The sequence below is a fragment of the Calidris pugnax genome, unplaced genomic scaffold (assembly GCF_001431845.1).
Source record: "Calidris pugnax isolate Ruff unplaced genomic scaffold, ASM143184v1 scaffold1, whole genome shotgun sequence".
Lineage (NCBI taxonomy): Eukaryota > Metazoa > Chordata > Aves > Charadriiformes > Scolopacidae > Calidris > Calidris pugnax.
Window position 1 is genome coordinate 11,610,490 of NW_015090800.1, and position 8,375 is coordinate 11,618,864.

Genomic DNA, 8,375 nt, shown 5'->3' on the forward strand with positions numbered 1-8,375 from the left:
GGGAGAAGTGACACACCACCCCCCCGCCAAAATCCCCTCGCCCACCCCCCCGGTCCGTCTCAAGCGCACAGCAACTTCTTGCTCCCAAGCGAGCTGGCTTTTAGCGTGTCAGGCCGCACAATGCGGGGCTAATTCCTGCTGCAAAAGGCAAGTGGTGAGGAATCAATCGCAGGCTTTTATGCAATCAAAAGGGATGATGGGGTTTGGGGTTGGGATTTTTTTTTTTTTTTTTTTTTTTTAAGTTCCCTGCCCCGGACTGAATTTCTCCTGCTCCTTACCCCCCTCCTATTAATAATCCCATGCGGGCGATCGCAGAGCGAGGTAAAGCTATCATTTGTATGCGCCTGAAGATTAATTTCCCCCATGTACCAACTCAACGGCATAGTTATCTCTTTAACAGGGAAAACAGTTTGGCTCCATTGTCGGGTTGCCAAGACCGCCTTTTGAGAAAGGGAGCCCGGCTAGCCTCTGATCAAACTCAAAGGTTAGTTAAAAGACAAAAACAGCTGAAAATCTTCATGAATAATGCTGTTTCCCCGAGCCCAGTGTAGTGCAAGCGCACATTTCAATGCCAGAGCATTTTGTTATGCTGCTCGCCTAAGTCAGAATTTCACAGAAAAGGCAGAGAAGAAAAGCTCCAACAATTAGAGGGGGCCTGTCAGAAAACATTAACGCCTTCCTCGCCCAGCCTGTCAAGCGTGCTGGAAATAAAAAACTGGCATAGCGAATCGCACCTCCACCCTCCGGAGCTGCGGGAGGGGAGAGGGAGGAGGGGGGTTAGGGACAGAGAAGTAGAGAGAGAGACAAATGGACAAGCGCAGGCTGTTAACAGTCCCCCTCGGCCTTGCAGTTCATCCAAAAGCTGGAAAAAGAAGGGGAAAGGACCTGCAGCTGGATGTTCTCTCTTGATAGTCATCCCTCTGCTTCATGCTCCTCTCAGGACCACCACATACTCTCACACTGACTCTCTGCATTTTCAGCCCTGTCCTGCATCAATCCTGCAAAGCACACGTGAGGTGCCCGGTGAAACAGTAGCACAGCAGAGCTGTCACCACCTTTTTGCTCCCTCCAAAGTCACACTTCTAAATTTCCATGTCTGTGGCCATGCAGATGTCCAGTGTGGCTGATCCACAGCTAGGCTGAAGCATTTCATGTGAGATGAGCTATGCTCGTGTGTAGCACAAGAGGTATCTTGCTCTCTAGATTTTTTAGGAAAACATATTTCAAATGTACAGGTTTAACTACCCAGACCTGCTACCCACATGCTCGATTCCTTTCCCTTAGTGAAATACCCACTGACAGGACACCAGACTACTTAAATTCTTCCTTACACTTGCCTGTAAGTGAACATCTCAGCCTTGACTTTCCTGGACAAAGCATGGATTTTCCCCAAGCATCTCAATTACAAGACAACTCTGCTCCTTTTCTTACTGTAAGTAAAACTCAGACCATCACTTGAATCTCTTTTTTTTTTTTTTTCCCTTCTTGCCTTTGTTGTTCCATTGCAAATACAAGTATATGTTTACATCTGATAAGGACCAGATCACTACTGTGCAGTTTCTATACCCAGCCTTTTGCTTCTGGGGAGAGAGAGAGACGAGCAGGAGAGAGTATTGATGTGTATTGTAATATTTGCCTGTGAGTTGAAAACATGAAATCACAGCAAAATATGAAGTAACTGAAGAAAAAAAAGAGTATCTCCAAATGTCACCTGAGGCATTCTAGGGGGTTATACCAGTAAAGGGACACAGAAACACAGTTCAGACAACATGTGAAAGAAACACAAGTCAGACTTTCCCCATGGTTAGAGACCTAAGTGACTCCTACACATCCCACAGGGAAGGAGCTTTGGTCTCCAGGATGGGAGCACTGACCCTCGATCCCACACACACCCTGGAGCATCACAGTGCATCCAGGCAATATGGCTTGCTGTCCCACCTCAGAAAAAGCAGGTATTTCTTGTGACTTTGGAGCCAGATGTGTCTGCAGAAGGATGTAAGCAAAGGAAGAGGCCCACTGAGCACTGGTACTTTCATTGGCTCTGACACTTTTGTCCTGGGCAAACACAAGCAAGCAGTAGGAGAGGGGACAAGTTTCATGAGTTTTCTTCCTCTACCTGCTACTTACTGTACTAACAGCAAGGGGAGAGGTTGGCTAAAAATGCAGGGAAGGATAACTAAGGGAAAACTGCTTTTTATTTTTTTTGTGGCACGGCACAGATCTTGGACTGAAGATACCCAGATTCATTGCTGGCTGTGATTTGGTCCTGTCTCAATCTATTTTAGCCTGAGACCCACAAATGCTAAACAGAGTGGTTCCTCACAGTGAGAAGGTGAGAAAGCTGGCAAGAGCAAGGGGGTCACTGCTCCAGACTCTGCTCCTGTGCACAGCACTGTGGGAAAAGCCAGTGCATATTAATTGTCTGCTTTACTTTTCTGGGGGACAGACAATCCATGTTTCCTTTCACCCCACCGTAAGCAGGATTCAATCTTGTTTGTGCTCTACCACCTCAGAAAGGGACAGTCATATATTCTTCCCAGAAGAGCTTCACTTCCCCTAAAACATCAGAGCAAATTTCTGTATGTTATCCTGTATATTATGTTACCTATATGTTACCTGGAAGCTGCTTGGGAGCAAAATTCCTTTGAAAATGCAACCAACCAGGCTTTGTGTTTCAACCCTCTTAGACCCTATAAACAACAGCAGCAGTCAAGCTGCCCAAGTTTTCTGCTGGTCACTCCTACTTTGCAGTAAGAGATTGCTTTCTTGCTTTCTGCTTTTATACATTCCCAGTAGCACTGGGAAAAAAAAGGTAAATATCACAAAGACCTCTATAACCAGCCCTATTGGTGCAGCCCAGGCCTTTGCCATAAGGGTGGGGATTGTCTTCTGAAACGAAGCCCAAACTCATTTGGTCCAATTTCACAGAAGCAGATCACAGAAAGAGTCCACGTTCCCCTTTTGGGTTGGGGTCCTTCTCCCTCCCCCGCAGCCACACCACTCCCTCACTCGCTCTCCCCTCCTGCTGCTGGCCGGAGCCGTGAGCTATTTCAATTTGCACTTGCAGCACGGGCAGGGCTATATTACTCTGGAACAGGAAAGGAAAAGCCCTATATTAGTAAAGTGTGAAATGCAGTTTTGACTGAAAAGGGAAGCCATTTCGACAGGATTATACCGTGACAGTGCAGATTAAAACCTTGACCATATGGCTTAAGATAGGCTTGCTTGCTTTTACTTTCAGGTAACAACGCATTGCTAATTAAGTGGCGATGACATTTCTAAATGAAAAAAAAGAAAAAAAAAAAGAAAAAAAAAAAGAAAAAAAAAAAGAAAAAAAAAAAGAAAAAAAAAAAGAAAAAAAAAAAGAAAAAAAAAAAGAAAAAAAAAAAGAAAAAAAAAAAGAAAAAAGAAAAAAAGCCACCTGTACGTGAAATAAAGACAGCAAAGTGAAGGGAAGACATTAATCGACGCTAATAGTACTGGAAATCAGCCCTCTTTTATCATTGCGGTTTGCTTTGAATAGGAGAGGGAATTTGTTTGATTTGTTATCGAGTAAACAATAGTTCACGTGTGTACCTGGAGAAGTGAACACGGTGCTCCTGAAAGGTGCCCAACTGACAGAGCGGGAGAGCAAAGTCCTGCATCCTACCCAGGACAAACACGGCCCGGAAAATATCATGGAGAGGTTCCCCACCCTGCAAGGGGGTGATGAAGGGTTTACCTGGGCAAGGCAGCAGGCCACCTTGCCTGCTAAAGTCTGGGTAACATTTAAGCACGTGCTTAAATGCTTCACTGTATGGGAGAGCTTTGCTGTTGCACCTCTTTTGGTACACCAGCAAACAACGGTATAGCCAGTCAAACAAAACCACAGCCTCTCACATATCTGCTGCTGCGTCACCGTGGGACACCAAGAGCTTTCAGACAACATGTGGGATAACGTCAGACTGTTGGTCTACAAGCAAAAGGTCACTGGTTGCTAGTAAGCCCCTGAGCCTTTCAGATGAAGGGTGTTCTTCCAAGACCTGAGACTTTTCCATCAAGTTTCCAATCTGTGTCTGCGCGTGTTGCTCCACACCATTCAAACTGCATTTGGAGCTGCTGACCCAAGCAGCTGAAGAACAGGCAGTGGGACACACTCTGCTTCATCCTGTTTTAAATTTTATATCAAACCATGTTTTAGGTTACTACAATGAACATCAGGTTGGTCTACTCAGATACGGGCTCTGACTTAGTGAGGAGACTTACAGTGTTTCATATTTTGTCAAACTTGAGGTACTGCCAAAAAAGGAAGCTCAGTTTCTCTCTCACATCTCTCACTGGCTGTGTTGCCACTCAAATGAACATCAATGTTTCATATGGTCCTCAGAGGTTTCGCATGCTTGATGATTTGAAGTTGGAATTGAGCACCCAGGTAGCATGCTTGATGAGTGTATGTCTATGGATAAGCCTGGCAGCACTTTACACTTCTGCTGACAAATTTTTGCTTCCTTCTGGACAAGTTTGCTCTCCTTGTTAGCCCCTATTGCTTCTCATATCTAGGACTCTAGCAGCTCAAGAGCTACACCTTGAACCAGCGTCCATGGTAAGTATCTATTTGCACACATCTTCATCCAGGCCCTCTCGCATCCCTCACCAGCACAGTATATGGAGAACAAGAGCCGGGCAGAAAGAGAACAGCAAACCAAGGAGAAAGCACAGACATGATTTTTCAGGAGCATCTCATCGCAAACATTACCTGCCTGAATTCTAAATCTCCCTGGGCTTCACCAAAGATCTGGGTTCTGACTCTTAGGGGCCTGCTGGAGGGAATGACAACCTACTTCTCCTTCCTTTGAGGCCAGCAAGTCTGCAGGACACGGGTAAAAATGCTGGCAATTGCTCCCACCTGTGCAGAAAGAGGGACAGCATGGACCTGTAGTATCACAGGATGCAGTACCAGATGTTAGAGCAGAAATGCACAGTAAACATGAAAGGGAGAGAGGCTCCCCACTACACAGCTGTGCCACGTAGGAGCATACAGAAAGAGCAGCACTGAACAGGCACCCCTGAGATCAAGGCAGTGCCAGCTCCAGAAGATGGTCCCAGAGCAGCAAGCAGCATGTCAGGGCTCCTGCAGCTCCCTCTCCTCGTGCCCACACACGTTAGAAGGGAGATGTGTTTGTGCAAGCGGCTGGTAGAGGAGGCTGGTGGGAGTGTGAGACAAGCACAGGAGGATGATGGCTTTATCCTCCATTCATCTACCTGGTCTCTTTCTGAACCCAGATATATTTTTGCCTTCTACAACATCCCATGGCAATCACCGTGAAGGGATTATGATGTACAGACAAACAGAAATAAAATAGCTGCTGGCAGAAGCAGTGAGTAAACCTCCTCCCTTCCTTCTCTGCTCCAAAGTTTCTTGTCAGAAGACCACTGTGGCTGCAGGGGCAGGTGATGGAGACAATGACAGGTCCACGAGGGGCACTTTGCTCAGTCTGGGCTGTCCCTTGGCTTCTCTGCATGGCCAAATCCCGTCTTCTTGGCACATCACTTTTAGTTACCACTACTCCTTCTCACTCCCTGTGTGGGGAACTGCTACTGACCAATGGAGCATTTATAAATAGAACAATGTTTAATTAACACAACAGTAGGACAGACTTGTTGAAATACTTCCCAGACAGCAGGCAAGAGTCCTGACAAGGAGACTATTATGGGAATTTTAATGAATCCTTCCAGAGTGGGACAGCTTCCATACACCTACATTGCAATGACTAATTTTGTTTGTGAAAATTGTATTGGTAAATGATGCAGAGTGACAATAACGTTGGGGACCAGCGAACTGAATAAAGTCACTGGGTGACTATGTGAAATACTGCCTACAGGACAGAGCAGAGTGCTTACTAAATGCAGTGCAGTCATGGGTCTGAGTGCCCAAAAGCCCACGTCAGACCTAGCTACAAATGTAGTTTGCATAAGGCAGGCAAAGAAGCAATTAAATAACCCAAACAAGGATCTAGCTGTGCCAGATGCCACCACAGCATGAAAAGAAGCAAGGGCTGCACAACTACTTCTGTGAGACACAACCAGGAGCATGTGCCTTATTAACATTACCGTTAAATGCATGCCTGCTAGCTGCTACTGCTGTAATTGAGACAACGCGCACATATCCTTGCCATCTCCCTATTTAAGAAAGCAGGAAATTAAAATTGGCCACCTCAGTGCTGGGCCTATGCAAGGTTCCCATCTACCGTACAACAGCCTACTTCTTCTAACAGGGGCGTGTGACATGTGAATTAAGGGGCACAGAAAGGACAAGGTTTACAATGTCAGGGCATTCCCTTAAGCACACCTCCTCCTAGCTCTGTAAACTGCTCTTTATCCACTAGGAGAGACCTTGCATACCATTGGCAGCCATAACCAATAAGTGCTAATAACAAAGAATCACAGAATCACACAGGGTTGGAAGGGACCTCTGGAGATCATCTAGTCCAACCCCCTGCCAAAGCAGGTTCACCTCAAGCAGGTTGCACAGGAAAATATCCAGGTGGGTTTTGAATGTCTCCAGAGAAGGAGACTCCACCACCTCTCTGGGCAGCCTGTTCCAGTGCTCTGTCACCCTCAAAGTAAAGAAGATCCTTCTCATGTTTAGGTGGAACTTCTTATATTCAAGTTTGTGCCTATTTCCTCTTGTCCTATCCCTGGGCACCACTGAAAAAAAGACCAGCTCCATCCTCCTGACACCCTAGCTTTAAGTATTTATAAGCATGGATCAGATCTCCCCTCAACCTTCTCTTCCCTAAACTAAAAAGACCCAAGGCCCTCAGCCTCTCCTTATAAGAGAGATAATAAGATCAGAAATTCAGAAACATCCTCTTATCCTTCACAATATTAAGCAACAGAGCTCCCAGGAAGATGATCTGCCATGAAAAATGGGTTATTCTTAAATTTGTGAGTTCAGCTGTCCACTGCTGTACTGCGTGGACAGAAGCCAGCAAGGCTACAGTCCTTGTTATTCTCACTTCATCTTCATTGTACACCTGAGGTTCTTTTTCCCAAAAGACCTACATATAATGGACACATTCACAATATGAATTATCTAACCAGGGAGCCTGGGCATGGCCAGTTTTCTTCTCTACTTTTGCCATTTTCTCTCCATTACAGGCATGTGACATTTTTTTCTGGGTTATGGTGAATTAGGTGAATCCACATTGATTGTTGAAACATGTTGCACTGCACTCCAAACAAAACGGTGTTGCAAGGTTAACTTTGCATGGAAGTGTGTGCTAAAATACTAATAAACATAGTTAAATGCATGTTTTGGTGTATTACTTCAGACATTGAAGAGAAAAATCTGATTTACTAGGGTATACAGTGACATACACAGAACTGACTAAGAAAGCGAACAAAATTATTGCTGAAAACTTTGGTAACTTTAAGATTTCATTGAACTGGTGTGAAACTTTGCAACCTGCTTGCCATAAGCCTTGGCTTGCTGTCAAAAAGAGATGAGGAAGGAGGGGATATGTCCTTTCAACTGCTACAGATGCTGCTGCACTCCGAGGTGCAGGTTGTGAAAACATTGATTATTTTTATCCACATGCATCTGTTTCCTGTTGAATTCTTCCTTTCGCATAATGTGGAGTCTTGCCTGTCAGATTAAGGCAGCGCCTCACCCCCAAACAAAAGTGCTGGCCTCTGACAAATCCATCTACAGCACACCTAGCTCCATCGGTGGGCATATTATAAAAGGTAATGAGCTTGACAGTCCCCTTAGCTCCAGCTGCTGTAGCAGCGTGTAATGAGCCCTGCTCTATGGACTGCAGCTCTCACACTAAAACGCCATTGAGAAGTGAGACAGCATGCCGCTGAATTTAATTTACTGCTTAGCATCAGCTGGCCCCAGATGATGGAAGGTCATCTGGATGGAGGGTCAAGTGGTATAAACAGCTCCAAATCTCCCTTCTGCCCAAGGGCTCGGAGCCGGTAAGCCCCACGGCGAGCAGGCGCAGACGCGGTGGGGGCACATCGGCTGAGCAGGCTCCACAGGCAGATTCCTTTGGAGCATCTGCTCTCCCAGATGAGGAATCCCTCCCATTGACTGAATCCCGTCAGCATTTTCACAGAAATTTAGAGAAAATCCAATGCAATAGGCCAGGTTCCTTGGAGGAGTTAGTCTGCCATTCTAGGTACTTCTGGTGGAGTAACTTTCCTACCTCCATAACAACACATCACGCTGTATTTCGCTTGTAAGGTATGAGGGTTTTTAGATAACAAGGCACCATTATTCTTTTCCGAGAAGAAGTTGGAGAGAGAGTTTGAGCAGCCCAGAAAGGGCTGATACCAGAGACTGAAGGAAAAAAATAAGAAAAGGGCAGCATGTGGTGATACCACCTTCT